Here is a 17,045-nt window from a genome sequence, read left to right on the forward strand (position 1 = left end):
ATGTGAGCTGTATATTAACAGAGTTTTGTTTTTAGGAGATTATAGTATCAGACTGGTAAATGGTAATAATTACTGCTCTGGGAGAGTTGAGATCCTATATAATGGCCAATGGGGGACAGTGTGTGATGACGACTGGGACATGAATGATGCTGCTGTGGTGTGCAGACAGTTGCATATCTGTCAAGTATCCCGTTTTAGCCGGGAAAGTCCCGTATTTTACCGTTCTTTCCCGCCATCCTCCCGTATTAGTATTTTCCCGTAAATCTCCCGTATTTTAACTAGTGATGTGTCGTTCGCGAACGAGTCGGCTCTAAGAGCCGATTCTTTGTAGCGAACGAGAAAAGCCGACTCCCGCCGGGGAGAGCCGAATCTTCCGCCGCAAGTAGTGGTGGGATCGTACCATTATTTGAAAGAAGGAAAGGGGGCGCATACTTTAAAGATAGCGAGTGTAGTGGTACAGGCCAGGTACACAGAGCGACAGAGAGAGGTGGGGAAGACGGCATTAAATGCAAGTCCATTGGGAGAAAGTGAAAAAATTAGTGAAAAACGAAAAAGCAGCAGCATCTGGCTGCATTTCAATGATGTTGGAGACTGCAAAGCTGAATGCAGATGCCTGGTTAAGGTAATGGTAGGAAGACCCTGCATTGTTGCAACATCGGTGCCCTCAGAGAGTCTTCTCAAAAACAGGACAAATAATTACAGAGAGGAGAAATCGCATCAGCCCATCCAAGCTGAGGCATCTCATATTTCTCAATGCCAACCTGCACTAAAGACAAAAGTGTTTTGTTATATATGTTTATTATATATGTTAAGACTTTTCCCTTTATTTAGGTTATGCTGTGGTTGAGTTAAATTAAAGTTTTATTAAAATGTTAAATAATAGTAACTGTATTTTTTAAAATGAAAAACAAGGAATTAAAAAGTTGCTTACCAATACACAAAACATTCACAATTGATAAATTGGGCTAAAATAGAAGGCTCTGAGTGATACTAAATAAAGAGCCATTTGGGAGCCGTAAGAGCCGGCTCTTTTAAGGGAGCCCAGCCAAAAGAGCCGTATCTTTGAAAAGAGCCGAACTTGCCATCACTAATTTTAACTTGCGTTCTTAAAAAAAAAAAAAAAAAAAAAACTCCCCCCCAAAAAAATCTGAGCTCTGTCACTAGCCTCGCGATAACTGCCTACCAATGTTAAATGAACAGAAAATATGCAAATAGGCCTTTAAATAAATGCTCTTCATATATACCCTTTTGTGTTTTCATTTAGGCTATGAATGCTCACAGCAAGTCTGTGGCTGCGTCCGAAATCGCCTACTCAATGAGTAGGTACTTAATTTCAATAAGTACTTACTTAACGAGCGCTAAAAGAGTACCTACTCAACAGCCAAATCTCGTTGAGTATGGATGCGTTCCGCCATGTTGACGTTATCATGTGACCTATGACGTTATAACAAGCGCAACATGAAATGATATGAACGACGGATTTAATTCATCTATCTGTAAACATTTTGTTGTTGATGAAATTTGCTTATTTTGGATTGATTGAAGTTTTAATATTTTTAACAATACTAAAATGACTAAAACCCCCAAATTTATTGTCTTGAATATGTTAATGGGCAAAATTGTGCAAAACTAGCTTGGATCTGATTTGTTTTCCTTTTTCTTGCTGAATTTCTCTGTCCTTTCATCCCTGAAACTTAAAATAATAATAAATAAATAACAAAAACAAATGCAATTTTTAATTCATTGCGATTTTATGAATATTCAAATATATTTAATATTTTTTTCTGTATCTAATCTTGTACTATGTACGCAAACCTTTTATAGTTATGTTTTCTGTCATGATTGTTCTTTGTTAAAGATACTTAAGTCTTTCCCTGAGTTTGTATGGAATTATAAATTCTGCAGTAATGATAATACAAAAATTTGAGCGACAGCGACACCTCATGGCATCAGTAACATGACAACCCTACCTAGTACGCTCTCCTCCATGTTTACAACATCTGCACAAAAGAGACGTCGATCAGTTGCTCAAAGATCTTACCTTTGGAGAAGACTGTTGATTTTACACTCGGAAAATGTAAGTATTACTATTTAGAAATTAAAATAACTTTAGAATCGTTGCTAGCCCACTCCAACACGTACCAACAATAATAATGATAAATGCTGACTAATAATTAATGATATTTTTAGTTAAACAAGCATAATGTTGTTGTTTTTTTCAATGAAGTAATGAATAAATGCATACGCTTATGAAAATGTTATATTTTATTTACTGACAACATCAGGAAACATGAATAAATTAGTAAAATAATAAAAGTAACCATGAACATAAATAAATACACATGGAGCAAAGCTTTATTAAACATATTGGTCTTCTAGTCTTTTTGATGAAGAGACCGCAGCAACATCTGGTCCAGATGAAACAAATAGCAGGTGGAGTGATGGAGGGTCTCATTTTCAGGATTCTGCTGTGGATTTCTCCTTATTTACTGCACACACCAGTCTGCAGACATTTCAGATCATACAAAGACGCACAAATATAATACAAAAACTGTCATTTTAACAGCACAGTGTCATTAGATCTCTGTATTGGAAGTTACAAAATGATCAATCTTTATATTAAGTTTCGGATTTTACTTTTCCCCAAAAAATGCTGCAGTCACCTTTCCTTTCAGGTCCTGCTCCACCACAAAACATCTGCAACAAAGTCACATAAATCAAGAATCAGAAAAGTTCTGTTATAGCTCTGTTTGAAATGAGTTAGAAGTTCAGTTAGGCCTACTATATGTACATGTGTTTATTTACATTACTTACATTAATGTAAAGCAGTGACAGTGAATTCTCACATAACGTCCATCACTCACTCAGATGTTTTGTGTTGTGTGTTGCTCTAGTCTAGAACATTTTCCTCTCATTTGTTAAATAGACATTTATTAAACGTCTTTAAAATGTATATGTTTTATGTAAATCCGCTTTAAAGACGTGTGTGTGCTACCTTAAGCTTAATGTTCGCTATACGTCATAAAACATGTTTTAACAGCGAAATCACAAATATATTACTGTATAACACCTTGGCACCTTATGCAAATCAACAGTTTACGATAAAGTAGCTCAACAAATATGATTTTTAAGACAGGGAACCCTGTTTTGGTTGTAATACTCACATTTGTAAACACCCTCGCCGTGGTTCTCAATCACGTTCGATGATGACGTTTTGGCCTCCTGTGGACTCCTGGGATTGAAAAGTATCCATAGATGAAGACTTCAGGATCTGGGCTGAAGCAGTAGGACATCCGGGGATTTCTCGCCTACTCTTTTGTGAATACTGAGGTTTCGGACGTACTTCTTTCTTCACGTACTCTTTTTTCCCTACTATATAGTAGTTAAGTAGGCATATTCGGACGCACTTTAAGTAGACGTACACCCGAATCTCGCGAGAATTAGTGCATTCGCCTACTAATTCTCGCCTACTCTTTTATAAATACTTAGGATTCGGACATACTTATTTGCTCGCCTACTGCTTTTCCCTACTAAATAGTAGAGAAGTAGGCGATTTCGGACGCAGCATGTGTCAACAAAGGTAGGCCTATCATTGGCTTTATGCACAGCTGCACTACTTCCTGAACTTCAGGCAGCTCCTTTGTTTCCTGTCTGCCATTATTGGACAAACTGATCACCTGGATTAATCAGTTTGTCCAATAATGGCAGACAGGAAACAAAGGAGATGCCTGAAGTTCAGGAAGTAGTGCAGCTGCATAAAGCCAATTGTAGTTTATAAGTGGTTGACAAGTGGTGATTTTAGCTTTGTCACCTGTTTTAAAATGTAAGCGATACTGGAGCTTGATGGGGTGGTGGGACTGCTCGCGGCAGGCGCCGGAAAATTTCCCTTATTTTCAAATGCAAAACTTGACAGGTATGCAGTTGAGATGTGGAAAAGCTAATAGTGTACATGGCGGTGCTCATTTTGGCCAGGGAAGTGATCAGATCTGGTTGGATGATGTGAGATGTTCAGGAAGTGAATCAAGGTGTTCAAGGTAAAATCATATTTGTTTTCATCAGAAATAGCAATAAATAATAAAACCTAATAAACAATAGGCAGTATTAATGTTAAACATATAGCATACAAATACTTCAAAATGTAGTACATTAAAAGTATAAATTAAAAACTATTTTATGTAAATTAATAAATACTGTATATAATATAAAAAAATGCTAAAAAAAATTCTAAATGACTTTGTGCTTTAATTTTTCCTTCCAACTATCAGACACAAGGTTGATCAATGGGGTTGACTCATGCTGTGGAAGAGTGGAGGTCCGTTATAATGGCCAGTGGGGAACAGTTTGTGATGATAACTGGGACATGAATGATGCTGCTGTGGTGTGCAGACAGTTACAGTGTGAATCAGCCATCAGTGCACCTCATGGAGCCGTCTTTGGTCAAGGCAGTGGATCAATCTGGCTGGATGATGTTAAATGCTTGGAAACAATTTAATTTTGAAGAAATTTATTGAAGGAGCCGTATAACATAATCTGCAATGTACTTATTTCAGTGTTTTATTTTTAATAAATTTGTAAAATTTGCAAATCTGGTTTTTGCTTTGTCATTATTATGGTGTATGGAGTGTAAATTTTACAAATTTATTAAAAATAAAACACTGGAATAAGTACATAGCATAAGCATTCATACTCTTAACTCAGTACATAGTTGAAGCACCTTTACAGCCTCAAGTCTTTTTGGGTATGATGTGACAAGCTTTGCACATCTGCATTTGGCAACTATCTGCCATTCTTTGCCTCACCTTTTCACCTCTCAAGCTCTGTCAGCTTGGATGGGGGCTGGCAGACATTTTCTAGAGTCCTAGTTGTTCCAGTCGTCTTCCATTATGGATAATGCTTCTGCGAACCTTCAATGCAGCAGATTTTTTTCTGAACTCTTCCCTAGATCATTGCCTTAACGCAAGTCTGTCACTGAGTTCTACAGGCAGTTATCTTGACCTCAGGACTTGGTTTTTGCTCTGATATGCATTTTCAGCTGTTAGACCTTTTCTGACAGGTGTGTGCCTTTCTAAATCATACTCATTCAAATGAATTTGCCACAGTTTAACTTAAAAGTGTAGTAACATCTAGAAGCAATATAAATGCTCCTGAGCTAAATTTCGAGTGTCCCAGAAAAGGGTATGAACACTTATGCAATGGGATCTTTTCAGTTTTTTATTTTTAATAAATTTGCACAAATGTTAAAAAACCTATTTTTTGCCATTATGGAGTAGGGAGTGTAGATTGATGTGGGGAAAAAAGTAATTTAAAGTAGTTTAACATAAGGCAGCAACATAACAAAATGTGAAAAAAATTAAGGGGTATGAATAATTTCGCAAGGCACTGTAAACTAGTCTAACACATAGACACACGCCTTCACAAATTCACACAAGTTGCAGAAAGAGAGAAAATGAGTGATAAATGAGTTTAGCAGAGTGAAAATAAGAAGTCAGTGTGAAAAAAGATGATTTATATCAGGACTATATAAATGTCGATATTACAGAACATTTTAAAGCTATTTATTTACTAAAATATGGTTAGTATACATACACACTAATAAGTTTTCACTGTCATTGTGCGCTATATGCCTTCTGTCAAAACTGCTCACCTGTTTATAGCTAAAAGTGCCACTGTACCTAAATAATTCATTTTAAGTTTAAACAAACAGCTTAACATCTGCTTCTACGCTGCACAACAAGATGTTTCATCTGTGCTTCCTCAAATCTTTCTCACAGCTTTATCCGTGTTAACTTGTTCTTCTGAAAAGAGCTATTCTTAGAATCAATACAGCAAATTCAGCATTTCACACTGAACTTAATTTCCAAGTACTATATATCTCATATCTCACAGTTAAACTGTTTCAATTTTGTTGCAGAAATAATTATGTTTGTTCTTTGTCATTTCCCTTTGTTACAAGATTTAATAAAAAATAACATTTTGGACATTAGTTTTACCACATTTTCCATCAATGAAGAAACGTGCATTTTACCATAATAATAGTGTAGTTGGAGCGTCTGAAAGGAGCTGATTAATGCCAATTAGAGCAGCAGTGCCCAACCTAGCTCCCTTTTTGAAGACTTCAGTTCCAGCCCCTCTCCAGCACACATGTCTGTTATTTTCATGCAAATATAATTTATGGCCATCTAAATTAGCTGGTTTGATTACAATTGGAGCTAATTTGCAGGATGGGAGTCCTCCAGGAGCAGGCTACACCTGAACCAGACAAATCCTGGACTCTAGATAAACACAGTTAGGGTCACAGCTATTATCACTTATATGCAAACTATTTATGGAGTGACTCAGTTCCTAACATACACACAAGTTGCTTCTCAGCTGTCGGGCCAAACGGTTCCAGTTATGTTTCCACTCGAGATCCGTGCCGGCAGAATGCGTGATGTGACGTTGCCACTCAGGATTGGTCACTTGTTTGTTGTCTATCTACTACGTTCTGTGTGAGTGCCCTTTGTCAACTATCACTGAGATTTTGACCAGGTTTGACCAGGTTTTTTCAGTGTATGAATTGTTTTAAGGTGAGCAGAATGCATTAGATCAGTGCATGAACTATGTGTGTGATGTTGCGAACTTGCAGATAAGTGCTTAAAGGAGCAGTTCACTTCCAGAACAAAAATTTACAGATCATTTATTCACCTCTTGTCATCCAAGATGTTTGTGTCTTTCTTTCTTCAGTCGAAAAGAAATTATGTTTCTTGAGGAAAACATTTCAGGATTTCTCTCCATATAGTGGACTTCTATGGTGCCTACAAGTTTGAACTTCCAAAATGCAGTTTAAATGCAGCTTCAAAGGGCTATAAACAATCCCAGCTGAGGAAGAAGTCTCTTATCTAGCAAAACTTTTGAACCTCAAATCTTTGTCTTGTCTAGCTCTGCGATGTGCATGCATACTCTGTGTACTCTGGTTTAATACAGTTAGGGTATGTCGATAAACTCCTATCTCATTTTCTGCTCCAACTTCAGAATCACCCTACATCGCTGCAGAAGTACTGACCCAGTGTTTACAAAGTGAACATGCAAAGCTCAAACTCCCTTTACAAAAAAATGTAAAACAGCAATTAATGACAATTATGAAGTTAAAGGAGAAAATGAGATGGGAGTTTTTCGACCTACCTTAACTGCCTTGAACTGGAGTACACAGAGTATGTGTCATGATCCTGGTCTGTGTTTTCTGTGTCTGTGTTTAAGGACTCTTATTTTGTAGTTTCTGTGTCTTACTGTTGCCCGTTTCCGGCTCCTCTGCTCCCTCGTTTGTTGTCATGGACATTCACTGAACCACACCCATTCCCACATTAGTTACCCTGGTTACCTATTAGCTCATTACCTCAGCCCTTTGTATAAATAGTCATTGTGTTTCCCCTGTGGTCAGTTGGTAAATGTTTGTAATGGTTGCTCATTGCCAATGTCTGAGTTCTTGTGTCACCCGTGTTGGATTAATTGTTGCTTCGTGGATTTCTACTGCATTTAGATTCTCATCTTACCTCATCTTATCTCCGCAACGTTACAGAACAACTGACCAAGGATGGATCTAGCAGGAGGTTTACACAACCCTGTGAGTGTCCTTTGCTCCATTTTTCAAAATGGCTGACCTATTCAATATTATGTGGAGGAGTTCCTGACATATAGTCATCTTGCGCCTTGTGATGAGACCATGATAAAGGACTGTTTCTGGAGTGGACTTGATCCTGATATCAGTTTAAACTTACCAGATCAAGACCCCAGCTGGACCCTAGCACAGTATATTGACTTTGTCTTGTTGTTTTGTAAATCTCCTTTTACTGTGGGGATGTTGAGAGGGAAATTAACAAGATGGCCGCCATGCCTGAGTCTCCTCACAAGATAGCCGCCACGCCAGTGCCTGTCGCCAAGATGGCCGCTACGCCAGAGCCTGTCGCCAAGATGGCTGCCACGCCTGAGTCTCCTCACAAGATGATCGCCACGCCTGAGTCTCCTTGCAAGATGGCCGCCACGCCAGTGCCTGTCGCCAAGATAGCCGCCACACCAATGCCTGTCACCAAGATAGCCACCACGCCAGAGCCTGTCGCCAAGATGGCCGCTACGCCAGAGCCTGTCGCCAAGATGGCTGCCACGCCTGAGCCTCCTCGCAAGATGATCGCCACGCCTGAGCCTCCTCGCAAGATGATCGCCGCGCCTGAGTCTCCTCGCAAGATAGCCGCCACGCCAGAGCCTGTCGCCAAGATGATCGCCACGCCTGAGTCTCCTCACAAGATGATCGCCGCGCCTGAGCCTCCTCGCAAGATGATCGCCGCGCCTGAGCTTCCTCGCAAGATGATCGCCGCGCCTGAGTCTCCTCGCAAGATGGCCGCCACGCCAGTGCCTGTCACCAAGATAGCCGCCACGCCTGAGTCTCCTCACAAGATGATCGCCGCGCCTGAGTCTCCTCGCAAGATGGCCGCCACGCCAGTGCCTGTCACCAAGATAGCCACCACGCCAGAGCCTGTCGCCAAGATGGCCGCTACGCCAGAGCCTGTCGCCAAGATGGCTGCCACGCCTGAGCCTCCTCGCAAGATGATCGCCACGCCTGAGCCTCCTCGCAAGATGATCGCCGCGCCTGAGCTTCCTCGCAAGATGATCGCCGCGCCTGAGTCTCCTCGCAAGATAGCCGCCACGCCAGAGCCTGTCGCCAAAATGATCGCCACGCCTGAGTCTCCTCACAAGATGATCGCCGCGCCTGAGCCTCCTCGCAAGATGATCGCCGCGCCTGAGCTTCCTCGCAAGATGATCGCCGCGCCTGAGTCTCCTCGCAAGATGGCCGCCACGCCAGTGCCTGTCGCCAAGATAGCCGCCACGCCTGAGTCTCCTCACAAGATGATCGCCGCGCCTGAGTCTCCTCGCAAGATGGCAGCCACGCCAGAGCCTGTCGCCAAGATGATCGCCACGCCTGAGTCTCCTCACAAGATGATCGCCACGCCTGAGTCTCCTCACAAGATGATCGCCGCGCCTGAGTCTCCTCACAAGATGATCGCCGCGCCTGAGTCTCCTCACAAGATGATCCATCCGTCCCCCTGTTCTGCCTGAGCTCCCCCTCTCTCCTGACTTATGCTTCTGTTTGGAGCATCTGGAAGCCGCTCCTTTGAGGGGGGGGCTATGTCATGATCCTGGTCTGTGTTTTCTGTGTCTGTGTTTAAGGACTCTTATTTTGTAGTTTCTGTGTTTTACTGTTGCCCGTTTCTTGCTCCTCTGCTCCCTCGTTTGTTGTCATGGTTACCCTGGTTACCTATTAGCTCATTACCTTAGCCCTTTGTATAAATGGTCCTTGTGTTTCCCCTGTGCCTTGTCAGTTTTTAAATGTTTGTAATGGTTGCTCATTGCCAATGTCTGAGTTCTTGTGTCGCCCATATTGGATTAATTGTTGCTTCGTGGATTTCCATTAAACTACTGCATTTAGATCCTCATCTTGCCTTATCTTATCTCTGCAATGTTACAGAATGCATGCATATAGCAGAGCTAGAGGTAGAGATGAGCATTTGAGGTTAAAATATATATATAAATTGGCTTTTTGTTAAGTTTAAAATATTCTAGCTGACCCTCCAGAGTTAGGGTTTTTTTATGACCGTTATTTTAGAACGTTTCCCCTTATTGTTTCCAATATGTTTTTTTTTTTTTTTTTTTTTTTCTGAAGTGCATGATCTCAAAATGTTTTTGGTATGTATCTTACAAATACTACTTTATATGAACTATATTTAAATTTAAAAACACTTTAACTGTGTTATGGAGCCACCAACCACGCCCCCTTTGGATCCCAGCACACCAGCCACAGTCATCCGTTCTAAGTCACCAGACTTCTAATTACGCACACCTGTTCCCTGTCACGACCACGGCATAAAAACCTCACTTTATTCCGTGTCTGGTCTCAGTGTTATCTTCTGCTTCATACCTGTCTCCATACCTACTTTCCTTCCTGGATTTCTCCTCTGCTATGTTATCTACCATGGACACCTGGATCAAAGATAAGACTGTGTTTATATTGTGAAGATTTCCTGATTTATTATGTTCAGTTGAAAACAGACCCTGTTTCTATATTTCTTGAATAAATCCTGAGTTTGTGTGGATATCCACCTTCTTGCAGTCTTTGAGTCTGTGACAAACTGTAATATGTAAGTGGGATATAAATATGTTCTTTGTAAATTAGATTCATTATACACAATGTTTTCATTCTCAAAATGGGATTAGGCTGTAATCTTTCCTCTTAAATCTTAAGAAAAAAAAAAAAGAGCGGCTTCATTTCTAGTGGATCAGTGTTAGAATATCATTATTTTACCAGTTTACAACAGTCCTGCATCCGCATCACGTCTGCTCAGCCCGTCAATAACTTTTGAACTGCGATTGGCTGAAGTAACTTCCTCTTCGACACACTCTTCTGATACTGGAGTGTGAACCCTTTTTACTGCAATATACACAAGACATGCATAGCGCTAGTCTATTCACTTCTAACACGCACACAAAAAGTTTGTGTTGTTTCAGGTCCCTGGATGATAAGAGTAATTTTTAACAATGACTTCTGCTTTGTTTCTGACCATGCTGGGTTTTTATTTGTAATCTTTTCCAGTGATGAGTTACAAAGCTGCAGTTTCTTTGACTATTTAAAATATAACATTCTCAGAGTGTGACCACACAACATCCTCCTGTTCAACAATGGTGCCTTCTTCCTTTCTGACACCCAAGGGTGCTATCACCCACACACTGTACTGTTGTTTAACACTGAAGTCACTGTTAACCACTTTGGGGAGTAAAGAGCACACAAGTGCTTTATTGGTAAATGTGACTGCAGTGCACACCATAAAACTGGAACACTGTATATCACTGGCCGGACTGGTCAGTAGGTAACTGCTGTCTCTTATGCTGTCTGCATAAGTCATTATTGAAGTGTTGAGACTGAGATTGACCTAAGATTAGAGACACAAAAATCAAGGTTGCCTGGCCAAATAAATCTGACTGGAGAGAATTTTCCATAATCTCTTGCACTGATAAAATACAAGAAAGGCTTGTGTTGAAGAAACTTATGCAAGCGGTTCTGAAAAAATGCAAAAAAACAGTATGCTTATCTGCCCAAACACAGCATGACAAATGCTTTGGTTAAGAACATGCATACATGGCTATGGGAGACAGACTCTTAATGACCAACAATGGTTTGTGTGGTATTGGTAGTGTTATGAATTCTGCCCGTGTTCTTCCATCCGTGCACCACCAGAGGTCGCCCGCTCATCAAATTGACTCACACTTCACTCTGGTATACACTTCCCATCTCCCATTGCACTTTCACCTGTAACCAATCACCAACCGTATAAATACAAGGTCATCACAATCATTCTGGCCGAGTATTGTTATAGCGTTTATCACTCTCCAAGCGATAGCTACTTTACGGAGCCACTCATTGCATTCCCTAGTTTAGGTAATCTTGTTCAAAGTCTTGTTTCTTAGTCTAGTCTTTCGTGTTTTGGATTCCCTGCCCGCTTTCTCGTCTAGTCTGCAGCCTGCCCTGGAATTTACGCCTGTTTGGATTACTCTTCGTCTTGCCGTTTTGGACTCTGTTCGCCCCTCAATCGATCTTTGTACTGTCTTTTCAGATTTCCCTTTTCCCATTCGGATTACGTTTGCTGCCGATCGCCCGTCCCTGGATTACTCTCATGTCATGCCCATACTATATCTGTTTGCCGATGGTTGACCCTGCCTGTGTTTGACCTTGTCTAAGTTTTCTAATAAAGCTTGCGAATAGATCCGACCGTCTCACATCCCCATGAGGCGGAGTTATGTGTCTCTATATGTGTTTTTTTTTTTTTTTTTTTTACTCCATACTGTATGGAAACAAGTCTGTCGAAATAAGGACATGCTCTTAAAAAAATTAAACAAAACCTGGAGCACCACTTAGACTTCAACTTCATAGTGAAATATGTATATATATAATTTTCTTGGTGAAAAAGAGAGAAAAAAAAAGAATATCCAAATATACACTTGTTAATAATGTGATAAGCATTTACATAATGTTCTTTAACTGTATTTTAGGTACCTGCAAATATTAATTTTTAGTCAAAAACACCACAGTACCTAAATAATACATTTCAAGTTGAATTCATTTCACAGCTTTATCAGTGTGTTAACTTGTTTATGTGAAAACAGCAGTGTTGGGAACGTACCTTTAAAAAAGTAATTAGTTATAGTTACTAGTTACTTCTCACAAATAGTAACTGAGTTACATCATTATAAAAGTAACTAATTACCAGGCAAAGTAACTATTGCGTTACTTAAAAAAAAAACTAATATAACTATAAAATAAATATAAAACATTGTACACTAATCTACACTATTTTAATGTTGTTGTGGGACAACGTCAGAGACAACTATCAAATTCAACATATTATTATAAATATTATCATTACTATAGTGCAGGGGTCTTTAACTAAAACGGCTCGAGGTCCAGTAATGAACCCTGCTCACCAGCCGAGGTCCAGACAATTATATATAAAAAACTATTTATTGTTTTTGCGAGACCAGAGTATCTGCAGCATATTTTATCTTAAATTCTAGACATTTAAATACATTTTTAAAGACCTGAACAAAAAATAAATTAAGAAATATATAAATAATTAAAATGACTGTAAAAGCACGATTTACGATTCAGATGCAGGTTTCACAAAACAAAAAAAGATTTCTTAAATTATAAACTTCACATTCCAGCCTTCAAGAATCAATTCTTATATTAATTTAAACAATTACTGTCAATCAAGTATTATATTAATTAACATATTTACTGCCTTAATTGTTTAAATTTGTATAACACATGATCTTGTGGATCCATCAGTTCACATTTACAACTCTACGTGTTTGCTGCTTAAAACCATAGATTGATTTTTTTTACATTGGTCTTTTTGACAACAGCAGACGTATGAGCTGATTAAAAATGGCAGATCATTCTCTTCCAGCAGGAGGCGCTATCAGAATGGTACACAAAGCAGCGCCGCAGCTGACTTTCAAACGTGCAGCGCTCATATTTATTCAATGGATAGCCTTATAAAGTTTCATTGCAAATCTTGCCTTTCAGTCCCCACATTTAGGACAACCTGAAAGTAATTAATATCAAGTAAATTAAGTAAATTAATATCAGCATATGAAGTATAATATGTATAAAAATGCAGTATAAAAAATATGTTTACAATATTTTGCGACGTAACCCCAACATAATGCGCTTTCCATCAACGTTTTTCACTCATTGAAAGCTACATCTGTCTGTACGCAATGCTTGACGACCCCGGCTATAGTGGAACAATAAAGCACAATAGATGGTTTAGAACTTTAAATATTTATTGCACAGACCGATGCAGACAGACTCTTTTTTTTTCTGGGCATAAGTTGCACGTTACATAAACATTTTTGCCTTTCACCTCAGCGAGGGAAAAGTAGTGCTTATACTTCCAGTTTGCGAAAGATACCTTTGAACTTGTTGGACTTGCAGTCGTTGTAACTCCTGGGGCCTCATTTATAAAACTTTCTTACGCACTGATTTGATCTTAGAGTGTTCGTACGATCAAATCCACGTCAAAGTACAGATTTATAAAAACCATCTTTGACGTGGAAAATTACTTATTTCCACGTCAGATTCCAGCTTGGCGTACGACTGTTTCCTTGTGGTAATGCCTGGTATTGCAGATAGTTCAGCCTCACTATAATTTGATTTCTTGCACTCCTTTTTACTTGCCATTGTCACAGAGTTTTTGCTTTAGGAATGAGCTCATTTTATATGTTAATTAAGCAGGGGTGTTTCGACGGCGGAACATTCAGCTGTACACAATTCCACGATCATTTGTGATTTATAACCGAATGACTGGCGTACGCATGGATTTCGTGTGTACGTTCGTTTCTCTGAATCGGTCTTATGATCAAATCAGAAAAGTTCTTAGATAAAATCAAGGATGGTTTCTACGCAAGTCTTTATAAATGAGGCCCCTGGATGTTGGTGTGTGCGACTGACCGTGTGTGCGCACCGCACCCGCACTACTCTACCTCTGATTGGCAAACAATGGAAATGTACTCAATCTAAGCCAATCGTAGCGTTCTCAGTTACACCACGTTTACAGACACACCAATCATCATCACTGGTTATGTGTCCCGCCCTGAACACACACAAACACACACGTAGCAGCCAATTTAAAAGTGGGGGGGACAGTATGGTGATATTCATACAGTATAATAAATTCTAAATAGAAGAACAATGGGCATTTTACAGCACCAAAGTGGCAATTTGAGGACACCCAAGAGATTTGCGCTGTGATTGGCTAAATGTTAGTTCACTCAAATCTAAGTAACAAATCAGAGAACAATGGCGTAAATATTGGTGCTAGGTCAAAAAAAGTGCGGGGGACATGTCCCCTCCCCCCCCCCCCCCCCCCCCCCCCCAACGCAACCTGTGTTGTTTCTTAACACACCTTTGTGTCTAGTTAAGGACAACACATTTTGTGTTAGTTTTAACTCAACCAGTGTGTTATTCCAGCTAACACAGAAAATGTGTTTTTTTCTACACACTATTGTGTTATAAATACAATTTGTGTCAAGTATGTTATTTAACAAATTTTGTATGCAATAAAGACACTGCAAACTAATGTATAGTTTAAACATTTATTAAACCTGCTACTAACAATTACATAAAAACTCAAAAAGGTTAAAAAAAAGAGAGGTAAACAAGCACAATAGTCATTTCAACATTTTAATTGTTCCTTGAGTGAAAAGTTGTTAATGGTTTATACAATTTGTACTTAAAATTTTTAAATAATGTGGTATTTGACAACCTCTTAAGTATTTATCGTTTTATTTACATATTTTTATCAGCATACAAGTGCAGACATGGGGACTTGTGACTTGGTGACTTGGACTCGAGTCGACTCGAGTCGCTATTTTTATGACTTGTGACTTGACTTGACAAAAAATAAAATACTTGAGACTTGACTCGGACTTGGAAGTTAAAGACTCGGGACTTGACTTGACTTGAGACACGATGACTTGAATGACTTGAGTGTTAATCACATGTTTTCAGTTTGAATATAAAATATATAAATTATTGTAAAAAAATAAAGTTGATTACCCAGCTGGAGCGCAGGCTGAGAATAGCGTTGTCATGACTGGATCACGACACTATAATCAGTCATGCCCTCTCGTACCTTACGCACACCACACCCACTTAGATCATATATCACATCAACATGTCAGCCGGTGGGGTACCGAGGGTCATCGCTTTCGGATTCAAAAATTTTTCGCAAGATGGAAAAAGTAGAACAGCGCTTTGCAAGACATGCCATATAAAAATTGCAGACAGCCAGACGACAACCTCCAATTTCGTCCGTCATCTGAAGAGCCATTCTGCCCAGTAAGTGCTTGTCTATTTGTTAATGTTATCTGGTTAGTTGGTAGTTAGCTAATGTAATAATAGCTAAAGTAGCCATTAAAGGTTGTATCAGTGATTTCAGGCCCAAATATAAATGATCACATTCATCTAGTTTTATATATATTTTCCCCTTTGAATTAAAGGTACTTGCGCCGTGCTTTTGCAGCGTTAAGCATTGTAGCCAATCACAGACATGTCTGTTGAACGCATTGGCCAATCAGAGGAGTGCAAATGAGTCGCTGTGCTGAAGATGTGTTTAGCGCGAGCTCACCAAGTTCTACACTTTCACAAACCTGTCATTATTATTGGCAATAAACTTAAGATGCAAATAAGAGGTTCACTGCAAAATATTTGATTTCTTGATGCTGCTCTGATGCACTCCATTACGCACCGCTCTGTTTGTTGTTAGGAAGACTTATTCACACCGCACACTTTGTCTGCGTCAGGCAACGCACCTAACGCATCTAGTTTGACGCATGTACGTTGAAGCTGGCAACGCTTGCATTTTGGTGCGTTCACACCGCACACGTCAGGCAACGCTCCCAACGCATCTAGTTTTCTGCACACTTCCCCTGAATAAACCATGGCAAACTATTGGGACTGGACATTTTGGAATCCTCTCATGAACATGTTTCGCTAGCTAACGAAATGGGAAATAATTACGTTGAGAAAAGATTTGACAACCCGATCTCTTCAGCGATCTTCATCCAAGCAAGTTCCTTTACATTCCTGTCTTTATACAACAACGAGGACGGATCATACAATTCTCTGCGATTGCAGACGGCTAGAATAAGTTTGTAGCCGTCGTCAATCGCAGAGAAATGTATGTTGTTGTTTTTTCTGCTCCCGCTTCATTCAAAATACGTGTGGTGACGTCGCTACAGTGAGACGCTCTGATTGGTTGACGCACTGCGTCAAGTGCGTTAAGTCCGTCAAAAGTTCAACTAGCTGAACTTCTGCGTTGCTTGCGTTGGCTGCGTTGACGCTTGAAACGCAGGTAACGCTTGAAAAGTTGACGGATCCAACGGACACAACGCAACGCAGAGCCTCTGACGGACCTCTGACGGACTCAACCATTGACTTTACATGTAATCTTGCCGCAACTGACGCATGACGGTTTGGGCGGTGTGAACGCAGCTTTAGGGGCCGTTCACATGTAGCGTCTTTTGCGCGCTCAAATTCGTTATTTTAAATGTAGACGCGCGGCTTGTGCACGCATAATGGAAGCGACGCGTTCGCGACGCGCTCGCGGTGCGACGCGCTCGTTTTTTCCAGGCGCGTCCGCGCCGCATCGAGATAAAAACATCTCAACTTTTCAGAATGCAGCAAGTGCACCGCAGCTTAGAGCAAGAGCGCAGCTGATGGTTGCTTAGAAACGGCAGACGCTTCCGGAGAGCAAGCGCCCGAGCGCTTTGTTGACAAGGAAGAAAGCGGCGCGCCTAGCGTTTTCCACGCGTTTTTAGGCGCGACATGTGAATGGCCCCTAAAAGTTCAGCGGTCTATCATCATTGACAATTATTAAAGAGGTGAACGAATGCCTGGTAAAATGTAGTTAGATAAACATTTAACATTTTTTATTATTTATTACATTTTGCCTTTTTGA

Source organism: Garra rufa, chromosome 1 (assembly GCF_049309525.1).
Source record: "Garra rufa chromosome 1, GarRuf1.0, whole genome shotgun sequence".
Classification (NCBI taxonomy): Eukaryota; Metazoa; Chordata; class Actinopteri; order Cypriniformes; family Cyprinidae; genus Garra; species Garra rufa.